Source organism: Balaenoptera physalus (assembly GCF_965194825.1).
Source record: "Balaenoptera physalus genome assembly, chromosome: 13".
Lineage (NCBI taxonomy): Eukaryota > Metazoa > Chordata > Mammalia > Artiodactyla > Balaenopteridae > Balaenoptera > Balaenoptera physalus.
The window spans coordinates 68,480,727-68,492,572 of NC_138892.1; positions in this window are offsets into that span (position 1 = coordinate 68,480,727).

Genomic DNA, 11,846 nt, shown 5'->3' on the forward strand with positions numbered 1-11,846 from the left:
TGTCGAATCTGAATGAGATCCTTGCTGGGTAGAGTAATCTTGGTTTTAGGTTCTTCCCTTTCATCACTTTAAATATGTGTTGCCACTCCCTTCTGGCTTGTAGAGTTTGTGCTGAAAGATCATCTGTTAACCTTATGGGGATTCCCTTGTATGTTATTTGTTGCTTTTCCTTTGCTGCTTTTAATATTTTTTCTTTGTATTTAATTTTTGATAGTTTGCTTAATATGTGTCTTGGCGTGTTTCTCCTTGGATTTATCCTGTATGGGACTCTCTGCCCTTCCTGGACTTGATTGACTATTTCCTTTCCCATATTAGGGAAGTTTTCAACTATAATCTCTTCAAATATTTTCTCAGTCTCTTTCTTTTTCTCCTCTTCGTCTAGGACCCCTATAATTCAAATGGTGGTGTGTTTAATGTTGTTCCAGGGGTCTCTGATACAGTCCTCAATTCTATTCATTCTTTTTTCTTTATTCTGCTCTGCAGTAGTTATTTCCACTATTTTATCTTTCAGGTCACTTATCCGTTCTTCTGCCTCAGTTATTCTGCCTTTGATTCCTTCTAGAGATTTTTTAATTTCATTTATTGTGTTGTTCATCGTTGCTTGGTTCCTCTTTAGTTCTTCTAGGTCCTTGTTAAATGTTTCCTGTATTTTCTCCATTCTATTTCCAAGATTTTGGATCATCTTCACTATCATTACTCTGAATTCTTTTTCAGGTAGACTCCCTATTTCCTCTTCATTTGTTTGGTCTGGTGGGTTTTTACCTTGCTCCTTTATCTGCTATGTATTTCTCTGTCTTCTCATTTTGCCTACCTTACTGTGTTTGGAATCTCCTTTTTGCAGGCTGCAGGTTCATAATTCATGTTGTTTTTGGTGTCTTCCCCCAGTGGGTAAGGTTGGTTCAGTGGGTTGTATAGGCTTCCTGTTTTAGGGCATTGGTGTTGTGTTCTTGTGGATGAGGCTGGATCTTGTCTTTCTGGTGGGCTGGACCGAGTCCAGTGGTGCATTTTGGGGTGCCTGTGAACTTATTATGATTTAAGGCAGCCTCTCTGCTAATGGGTGGGGTTTTGTTCCTGTTTTGCTAGTTGTTTGGCATAGGGTGTCCAGCACTGTAGCTTGCTGGTCGTTGAGTGGGGCTGGGTCTTAGCGTTGAGATGGAGATCTCTTCGTGAACTTTTGCCATTTGATATTACATGGGGCTGGGAGGTCTCTGGTGGACCAATGTCCTGAACTCAGCTCTCCCACCTCAGAGGCTCAGTTCTGATACCCGGCCAGGCACCAAGACCCTGTCAGCCACACAGCTCAGAAGAAACGGGGGGTGGGGGGAAGATAAATAAATAAATAAAATAAAGTTATTAAAATAAAAAATTAAAAATATTATTAAAAATTAAAAAGTAATTAAAAAAGATAAAACAAGAGAGAAAGAAAGAAGACAGCAACCAAACCAAAAAACCAATCCACCAATGATAACAAGCACTAAAAACTATACTAAAAAACAAACAAACAAACAAACAAACAAAACTGACAAACAGAACCCTAGGACAAATAGTAAAAGCAAAGCTGTACAGACAAAATCACACAAAGAAGCATACACATACACACTCAGAAAAAGAGAAAAAGGGAAAAATATATATATATATTAAAATGGAAGAGAGCAAAGAAATCAATAAACAAATCTAGCAGTGTTAATTAGCTCTAAATACTAAACTAAGATAAACATAAAACCAGAACAAAATTTGATGCAGAAAGCAAACCCCAAGTCTACAGTTGCTCCCAAAGTCCACTGCCTCAGTTTTGGGATGATTGATTGTCTATTCAGGTATTCCAGAGATGCAGGGTACATCAAGTTGACTGTGGAGATTTAATCTGCTGCTCTTGAGGCTGTTGGGAGAAATTTCCCTTTCTCTTCTTTGTTTGCACAGCTCCTGATATTCAGCTTTGGATTTGGCCCCAAATTTAAATTTTTTCCTCTGTGTGTATGTCGCCTGAGGACATCTGTTCCCCACCCAGACAGGAGGGGGTTAAAGGAGTGCCTGATTTGGGGACTCTGGATTACTCAGGCCAGGGGGGGAGGAAGTGGTATGGAATGTGGGGTGAACCTGCAGTGGCAGAGGCTGGCATGACGTTGCAACAGCCTGAGGCGCGCCATGTGTTCTCCCAGGGAAGTTGTCCCTGGATCACAGGACCCTGGCAGTGACGGGCTGCACAGTCTACAGGGAGGGGAGGTGTGGATAGTGACCTGTGCTTGCACACAGGCTTCTTGGTGGCTGCAGCAGCAGACTTAGCATCTCATGTCTGTCTCTGGTGTCCGTGCTGATAGCCGCGGCTCACACCCATCTCTGGAGCTCATTTAGGCGGTGCTCTGAGTCCCCTCTCCTCACACACCCCAATGGTCTCTTGCCTCTTAGGTAGGTCCAAACTTTTTCCCGGACTCCCTCGTGGCTAGCTGTGGCACACTAGTCCCCTTCAGGCTGTGTTCACGCAGCCAACCCCAGTCCTCTCCCTGGGATCCGCCCTCCGAAGCCTGAGCCTCAGCTCCCAGCCCCCACCCACCCTGCGGGTGAGCAGACAAGCCTCTCAGGCTGGTGAGTGCTCGTTAGCAGTGATCCTCTGTGCAGGAATCTCTCTGCTTTGCCCTCTGCACCCCTGTTGCTGTACTCTCCTCCATGGCTCTGAAGCTTCCCACCTGCACCCCCCATCTCCACCAGTGAAGGGTCTTCCTAGTGTGTGGAAACTTTTCCTCCTTCACAGCTCCCTCCCAGAGGTGCATGTCCATCCCTATTCTTTTACCTCTGTTTTTTTCTTTTTTCTTTTTCTCTACCCAAGTAAGTGGGGATCTTCTTGCCTTTTGGGAAGTCTGAGGTCTTCTGCCAGCGTTCAGTAGGTGTTCTGTAGGAGTTGTTCCACTTGTGCATGTATTTTTGATGTATTTGTGAGGAAGAAGGTGATCACCATGTCTTACTCCTCTGCCATCTTGAAGGTCCCCCTTCTATTTGAATTTTAGGATTGAATTTTCTATTTGTGCAAAAATGTTATTGGGATTTTGATAGTGATTTTATTGAATTTATAGATCCCTTTGGATAGTATGACATATTTACAATATGTCTTCCAACTCATGAGTATGTCTTCCATTTATCAGTGTCTCCTGTAATTTCTTTCAGCAACATTTTGTAGTCTTTATTGTACAAGTCTTTTGCCTGCTTAGTTAAATTTATTCCTAAGGAGTTTATTCTTTTTAATACCATCATAAATAGAATTATTCTCTTAATTTCCTCTTTAAATTATTCATTGGTGGTGCATAGACACACAACTGATTTTTGCACGTTGATTTTATATCCTGTGACTTTGCTAAATTCATTATTAGTTTTAACAAGTTTGTGTGTGTGTGTGCATGTGTGCATAATCTGTAGGGTTTTCTACATATAAAATTATATTATTTGTGAACAGAGATAATTTCACTTCTATCTTTTCAATTTGGATGCTTTTAATTTCTTTTTCTTGCCTAATTGCTCTGGCTAAGACTTCCAGTACTATGTTGAATGAAAGTGATAAAAGTAAACACTATTTTCTTGTTTCAGATCTTAGAGGGAAAGCTCTCAGTCTTTCACCAATAAGTATGTTAGATGTGGGCTTTTCATATATGGCATTTATTATGTTACCTTTTATTCCTAGTTTGTTACATCTTTATATCCTGAAAAGGTGTTAAATTTTGTCAAATGCTTTTTCTGCATTAATTGAGATGATCATGGGTTCATCCCCCCTTTATTCTGTTAATGTGGTATATTAAGTTGATCCATATTTGTATGTTGAACCATTCTTGCATTCCAGGAATAAATCCCATTTGGTCATAGTGTATAAGGCTTAAAATTTTGCTGTTAAATTCTGTCTGCTGATATTTTCTTGAGGATTTTAGCAGCACTAGTCATAAGAGATATTGGTCTGCAATTTTCTTTTCTCATAGTGTCTTTGTTAGGATTTGCTATCAATGTAATGTTGGCATCATAAAATAAGTGTGGACGTGTTCACTCCTCTTCAAGTTTTAGGAAGAGTTTGGGGAGAATTTGTGTTAATTCTTCTTTAAATGTTTGGTAGATGTCACAAGTGAATTCTTCTGGGTCTGGGTTTTTCTTTGTTGGAAGTTTTTTGATTACTGATTCAATCTCCTAACTAGTTTTGAGTGTTCAGATTTTCTATTTCTTCAAGATTCAGTCTTGGTAGGTTTTGTGAGTCTAAGAATTTGTCCATTTCATCTGGGATATCCAATTTGTTGGTGTACATAATACTCTTACAATACTTTTTATTTCTGTAAAATTTATTGTAATATCCCTTCTTTCATTTACGATATTAGTTGAGTCCACAGTTCTGCAGTCTTCCTGCAGCTTTTATGTCCCAGTGTCCACCACTGCTTCCAGAGGCCTCCAACCTGACATCCAAATTAAGCCACCATTCTCGCCTGTGCCCCAAGTAATATGAGACAGAAACCAGAGCTCCAGGCATCCTCCAGACAAGCCAGAACAATGCAAACAAGTTCCACTCTTTCCTTGCTGTCCCAAAGGAGGAACCAGGAATTGGTTACCTTCGTTCCAACCACACCTCAGCGCACTGGGGAGGAGGTGGGGCAAGAGTGAGCAGAAATAACATGAAATTTCCTGCCCTTTGGAGTGTGACTTTTTCTTGGTTAGGCATTTGCTTGTTGCAACTTTTTAACTGATTTCTAGAATTCTGGCAAAGCTGCTTTGGTTTGTAAGTTGTTGTTTATTTGGTGTTTTTGTGGGAGATTGAGGGTATAGAGCTTACTATCCGGCCATCTTACTGATGTCACTCTCCTGTATAAATACTGAATATTTTGAAAAAATAAGTACTCATATCTTTTTTGGAACTATGTCATAAATAAATTGAATAAATAAGGTTAAATTCACATCATTTAAGAGGGAAACAAATTATAGAATATTAATGTATTTGTGTTTCAGGTTGTTGAGTAGGAAAAACTAAGATTTTCTTGAGAGTCTAGTGTTCAGAGTAAGTGCAAAGGGGTGCCAAAAACAAACAAACAAAAAAACAGTAAATGGCAGGGTTTAAATAGCTATAGACTTGGGGGACCAGAAGTTTAAAAAGGACCTCCAAATAATCTTCAGTTAAATAGAAAGTAATAAGACTATTTAGTGACGGTGTTGTAACATCTGGAGATTACTTAATTGGTGCTTAAGTGGTTTTGTTTTGCAAAATAGGCGTTGCATCAGTTAGGAGTATGTTCATTTGCAAGAAAAAAATATTAACCATCAGTGGTTTAATAAATTTGGTTACTTTTTCTAACATAGGAAGCCTGGAGATAGAAAGATTCAGGCTTTGGTTCAGCAGCTCAATGATATCAGAATATGTGCTGACATTCTTCTAGCCTTAAACTCATGGTTTAAGTTCAAATAAGTTCCCACTGCCCCACATTCAAAGCAGGAAGAAGAGGAAAACTTAGTGCCAGTTATCAGACTCTATCAGGAATGCACATATTTCCCAGGAACACCTGGGAGACTTCCGGTTACAGCTCATTGGCCACAACATGGTCATATGGCCTTCTTTGCTACAGAGGGTACTGAGAAAGTGAGTTTTTACATTTTTCAGGCTGTGCTGTGAAAGACGGCAAGAGAGAAGTGATGGGGGTGGGAATGGCTGTTCGGTAAGCAGAACCAGCAGTGTTTCCCCAGGGGCACTTAATGAGTAAAATCCCACTTGGTCCTCTGGTAAAGAAGCAAGCAGTTCTATGTCTTTATTTTATCGCAGACGTCCTTAATCTCCAGAGTATTCTTACAGAGAGATGCATTCACAAAGTATTCCTCAGTGTCTATTTTAAAATAAGATTTTGTAATTTGGAACAAAAGCATATATTATTTTTTTCCCCTACTAACAATTTTAATAATATTATGACATTTTTATGGTCATAATATTATTCACCCAACATTTATTAGGCATCATCTATGTGATAGTAATTATGGTAGATAATAATAATTCAGAGATGAATAAGATAAGATCCGTAGCCTCAAGTAGTTCATAGTCCAGAAGTTAAAACACTTTGGTGTAGACAATTATATACATACAATTATAATTTATTTATAAAAAGAGCATTGATGATCATATATGATAATATGTATATCCAGCTCTGGTGATTACATATTCTTAGTCTGTGGACAATCTTTTGAATTTGACAGTTTTGCTAAGAGATCCAGGGAGCTCGGTTTAGAGATAACTCAAATTCCCTTAAGCAAATGTCATTTTGTAATGACATTACTTTTCTTTAATCTTTGTATTGTCCCTGAAGTCACTGAAGTCTGTAGGTCTTTAATAAGCTTACCCAACTTGATGAAAGTAGAGAGGTTTGAATTTAGGTACCAATGTTATACTTGAAAACTAAGAATGTGATTGGTATTTAGCCTTCTATCTTAAAAGAATTGGTGAGTTACTATGCCTGGTTCACTTGATGTACCTGGGTTCTGAGTAAGAAAAAGAATACGAGTCAGAACTGCACCTGGCAGCCTGAGGCACTCCCTTTTAGGGCCACTGAGATCTGCTGCTCCCAAACAGACGGTATAGAATGGTTCCCCCTTCCCTTCTCTGCTTTCAGCAACTCACAACTGCCTGGAATCATGAGAAACTTTAATTCCTCTTCTTGGCAAGGAATCTTTTCCCCTTTGCCCCATTGGATTACATGAGATCAGGACATGGCATTAAAGCTTGCTGTCCTTTACCTATACTTTGTGACTCTGTGTCTCTGTAGAAAAGTCCTTCATTTAGAATAGAAGTCCATGAACTCCAGCCCATGGGACAACTACTGTAGTTGTATACCCTGTGAGCTAAGAATAGTTTTGTATTTTTAAATAGTTGAAAAACTCAAAAGGAGGATTTTTTTTTTTGATATATGAAAATTACGTAAAATTCAAAATTCTGCATGCACAAATAAACTCATATTGAAACACAGCCACGTTCATTTTTTTATACATTGTCTATGGCTGCTTTTGAGGTACAATGACAGAGCTGAAGAGTTGCAACAGAGACTGTATCATTTGCAAAGTATAAAATGTTTCAGATTTGGCCCTTGATAGGAAAATTTTGCCAACCTCTGAGTTAGAAGAAAAATTTCCACCTCTGCATATAGAGAAGAAATCCATAATCACACTAATATACTTCACTAAGCAAATTGGGATTGTATATCACCTGTCAGTCTACCAGGTGTAGGGCACTGGCACCATGACACAGCACAGTGGTGATCAAACATTTTTAGCAGCAGAACTGTTTTTTTCTGGAATGGTGTCTAAGGTCCCTCAGGTGACCTCTAAGTTCTGTAACTCTATGTTTGCCTGAATCTCAGCCTCTTACCATCTATGTGTCTATGCTCCTAGTTAAGACTCTGTGTCATTGCTAGGAGGAGCTCTCCATCACCCAGAAGGTTCATTGTTCCCATCTTAGTAAATCATCCTACAAACCAAAAACCTCCATATCAACTGTGACCACCTTTTTTCCTCCTTTATCCACACATTCAATCCACCACCAGGTTCTATCAGCACCATCTCCTAAATGTCTTGCTCAAGTGTCCTTATCTTTCCCTTCGCACTGCTACCTCCTTACCAAGGTTACTAGCACCTGGACTCCTGGAAAATCCTCCCAATGATATCATTATTCACTCCCTCCCACCAGACCTGGAGAAAATCTGGTGCAAGATTACCTGGTTTCATATCCTTCAGTGTTTTCCCATTGACTGCCCCTTCAGCCCCATCTCTTACCTCTCTCTGCCTAGAACCCAACCCCACTGGTCTCTGTGCAGCTCCTTTATTGAGTAGCGCTCTGTTCTACCTCAGGGCCTCCATGCCTGCTATTCCTTGCCTTCTCATTCCCTTTGCCTAGCTATTCCATTTTATCTTTTAGTTCCTGGTTTTCATTTATAAAGTGAAATACTGAGTATTTATTATGTTCCAGACACTGTGTTAAGAACTCAGAGAATAGGTATGGAGAAGACACAAGTGTCCCACAGACCTTATAATCTAATAGGGGATACAGACATGAAGCAAATTATTCTCAAATAGTGAATTAATTACTAGTGTGATAATGTTAGGGAGTTGAAATATAGGAAGATTCCAGAGAATAAAATGGGTATTGATCTAATCTTGGGGGCACAGAGAAACCTTTGTGGAAGTGATATTTAAGCTGAACCTCATAGGATGAATAACAATTCCTGAAGTAAGAGAGATAAGAAAATTCCAAGCCAAGAGAAAAGCATGTACAAAGTTCCTGAAGCTGAAAAGAATTGATAGAGGTCCAGTTCCAGAGCACGAAGAGTAAGAGAAACAATGACTTATAATAAGTTGAAAATAAAGGGAGGGCCCAGATCATGCAGGGTCTTTTAGGCCCTGATAAGCATTTTGGCCATTGAGGAATTTAGGCTTAAATATCCCTTCTCCAGAAACCTTCCTTCATTCTCCAACCTGGGTGAGGAACCCAGCCCCATCCCCAGCTCTGACATCACACACATTGTTCCATAGTTTCTCTTCTTCTTTGCTGGTCCTATTGCCTTGTCTTGTTTTCCCTGCTAGTCCAAGAGCTCCATGAGGGTAAGAAACTTGTCTGTCTCCTTCATCACTGTTTCCTCTGTCCCTAGCACAGTGCTTGGAATATAATAGGAGCTCAATATATGCATGTTGAATGAATGACCCTCCTTCTTTTCTGTCACTGTGCCATCATGGGCTCTCCGAGTGCTTCCCAGAAGTATGAAGGTTACCAGCTGTTCTGGTAGCAGCCCTATTTGTGGATCATTCACCTTCATCATTGGGATTCGCCTCTCTCCTGCTCTCCTGATTTCCATCCTCTTGCCTCTCCAGTCCGTCCTCTTCACTACTACCCAAACTACTATCCTAGAGAAAAATCTGGACCACGTCTTTTTTAAATGCAAAATTTTTTATCCTCAGACACCTTCCATCACTCCTCAGTGCCCACAGAATAAACTTTAAACTCCTTTGCTGCGGTCTTAGACCCTCCATGAATGGGCCCTGACCCATCTTTCCAGTCTCATCTATGCCTCATTTCACGTCTACTGAGCTCCAATCATAGCAGACTTCCCACAGATCCTCAGATATTCTCCACTCTGATTATTGTTCCAACCAGGAATGCCCTTCTCTCTCTTCTCTGTCAACATTTATCTCATCCTTTGCCACCCATCTGAAGCCTAGCATTCTGTTCTTTTGGCTCTGTTTCTATAACCCAGTGGTTCTCAAAGTGTGGTCCTTGACCAGCAGAAAACTTGTTAGATATGGAAATACTCAGGTCACACCACAGACTTACTGGAAAACTCTGGGGTTGGGGCAACCTGTGGTTAAACAAGCCTTCCAAGTGATTCTAATGTCCATTAACATGTGAGAGTCACTGTCCTAAACATATTGCTGTATTTCTAGTTTAGAATTTTATTTTTTTTATTTCATAAGAAAATTGAGACTCAGAAAAGTCTGGTACTTTTGCCTAAAATTGCTCAGCTAGGAACCGAATTTTAACCCAGGGGATCAGACTCCATTTAGTTTAGAAATTTAGACCACATTAAGTTCTGGTTAGGTGTTTACTTGTCAGCGTCCCTTATTAGAATAAGCAGCCAGAAGATAAGGACCAGATCTTATCTATTTTATCTCCACCACAATGAAATAAAATGGCAATAAAGTACTACTGTGCTGGGTAGTTGAAGAGTCCTTCTATTCCTAACGCAATTTAGGGTTTCCTCCTCTGCAAATAAATTTACTTGGAAAGGAAGAGAAATTATATTACATTTTATTATATATTAATTATCACACATTACATTACAGGATGCTATATTACATACATATCTCACTAGAGCAATTCATTCACCTGTAACTTTCTTGATGATGAATCCTGGACTTGAATTTCAAGAACCTGATAAGAAGAAATTGTTCTAAGGGGAGACTGTCTTGCCTAATTAGGATTTAAGATTTTCAGCAGTGCTTCTCAGACTTTAATGTGAATATGAATCACTTGGGGATCTTTTAAACTATAATTTCCTGATTTAGTAGGTCTGTGGAGAGGCCTGAGAGTCTGCATTTCTCACAAGTTCCCAGGTGATACTGCCTCTGCTGGTCTGAGTGGACCCCAGAGGAAATTTTACAAACTATCTTCTTGCAGACTGGCTTTGTAGCTTCTTCTGGCAAAGGGAGATTTAGTGTGTGGTACAACTTCTTTGTCGTATTTTTAATCAATCATGGGTCAAAGGCTCCAGCCAATGGTCCTCAACCATAGCTGCACTTTTGACTCACCTGGAGGTGCTTTTAAAAAAACACCAGTGCGTAGGCTCTACTCTCTGAGAGCCAGATGTAATGAACCACTGCCCTAGGCAATGAAGTAAAACAGATGCATAAATTGCTGCTTTGTTCTACACAGCAGATCTATGACAAGTCTGCCCTTGAGAAGTTTTTCTAACTGATAAGGTGGTACAATGCATATTAAGAAGGACTTAACATTAAAATTATTCAAAGGAAAAGTAAAAGGCAAACCTTGCTTTTGCTGTAAAATGTGATCGACCACCTCCTTCTTAAGGTGAAAACCCAACTGTAGGCCTGTTAATATGTGCCCGTTTCTCTGCAAGCACCCCTAAGGAAATTGTTATTTGGAAGAGTAGAATTATTGCTCACTTGCCTGGATGATGAGGCAGGCCATCATTATTTGTGTAGCGTGGCACGTTTTCAGATATTCAGCTTTAGTGATTGGATTATGCTCCAATTCTTCATTCCCTCCCTTGTTACAGAATCACAAGACATCCATGCCCTTGCTTTGTGACTGTGCAGTGCCTCCCACAGGGGCAGGGAGAGCCTATTTCTTGTCTCATGGACGCCGGGCTGGACCAGTGGAATGTCACAACACAGAGACTTTAAATGTTCTTGAATGGTTTTGTTTGGCTTCTTGTACTGCTGCCATCCACAAGAAGATCACACGTAGGATAGCAGAGGTTCTGATTGACCCCCAAGAGATCTGGGGTACAGCTCAGACATCTGCATTTATTACATAGTACACACAGGTAATTCACTGACCTCTGGGTTTAAAGGACTAGAAAGTAAAACAGATAATGTAGGTGCATTCTGCCCAATACCTTTAAGATCTCTTAATCCACTAAACATCTGAAATACACCTGATCTGATGATTTCTGTGATGAAGTTGTCATTGTGTTTGTTTGTTTATTTATTTATTTATTTATTTATTTATTTATTTATTTATTTATTTATTTATTTTTGGCTGCGTTGGGTCTTCGTTGCTGCGCGCAGGCTTTCTCTAGTTGTGGCGAGCAGGGGCTACTCTTCGTTGTGGTGCGCGGGTTTCTCACTGCAGTGGCTTCTCTTGTTGCGGAACATGGGCTCTAGGCACGTGGGCTTCAGTAGTTGCGGCTCACGGGCTCGAGAGCACAGACTCAGTAGTTGTGGCACACGGGCTTAGTTGCTCTGAGGCATGTGGGATCTTCCCAGACCAGGGATGGAACCCACGTCCCCTTGCTATGGCAAGGGGGTTCTTAACCACTGCACCACCAGGGAAGTCCCTCTCATTGTGTTTAATTGTAAAGTAAGGACATGGTGATTAGGGTTTCATAAAGTCTAAGTACTCAATGTCAAGATTTCTTTATTTTGAGAATGTGAGTTTTTTGTTTAAATTGTTTTTCTTTTATGAAATGATGGTGATGGTTGGTTAGCTATTTTTTCTTACTTAGCAAAATAAGACGTTGGAAACTGAAAGCTGGAAATGTTACATACATTCCTAATCTGATGGGGTGCAGGGGTGAGTGCAGACTTTTCATGGTATATGAATACAAAAGCTAGGGAAC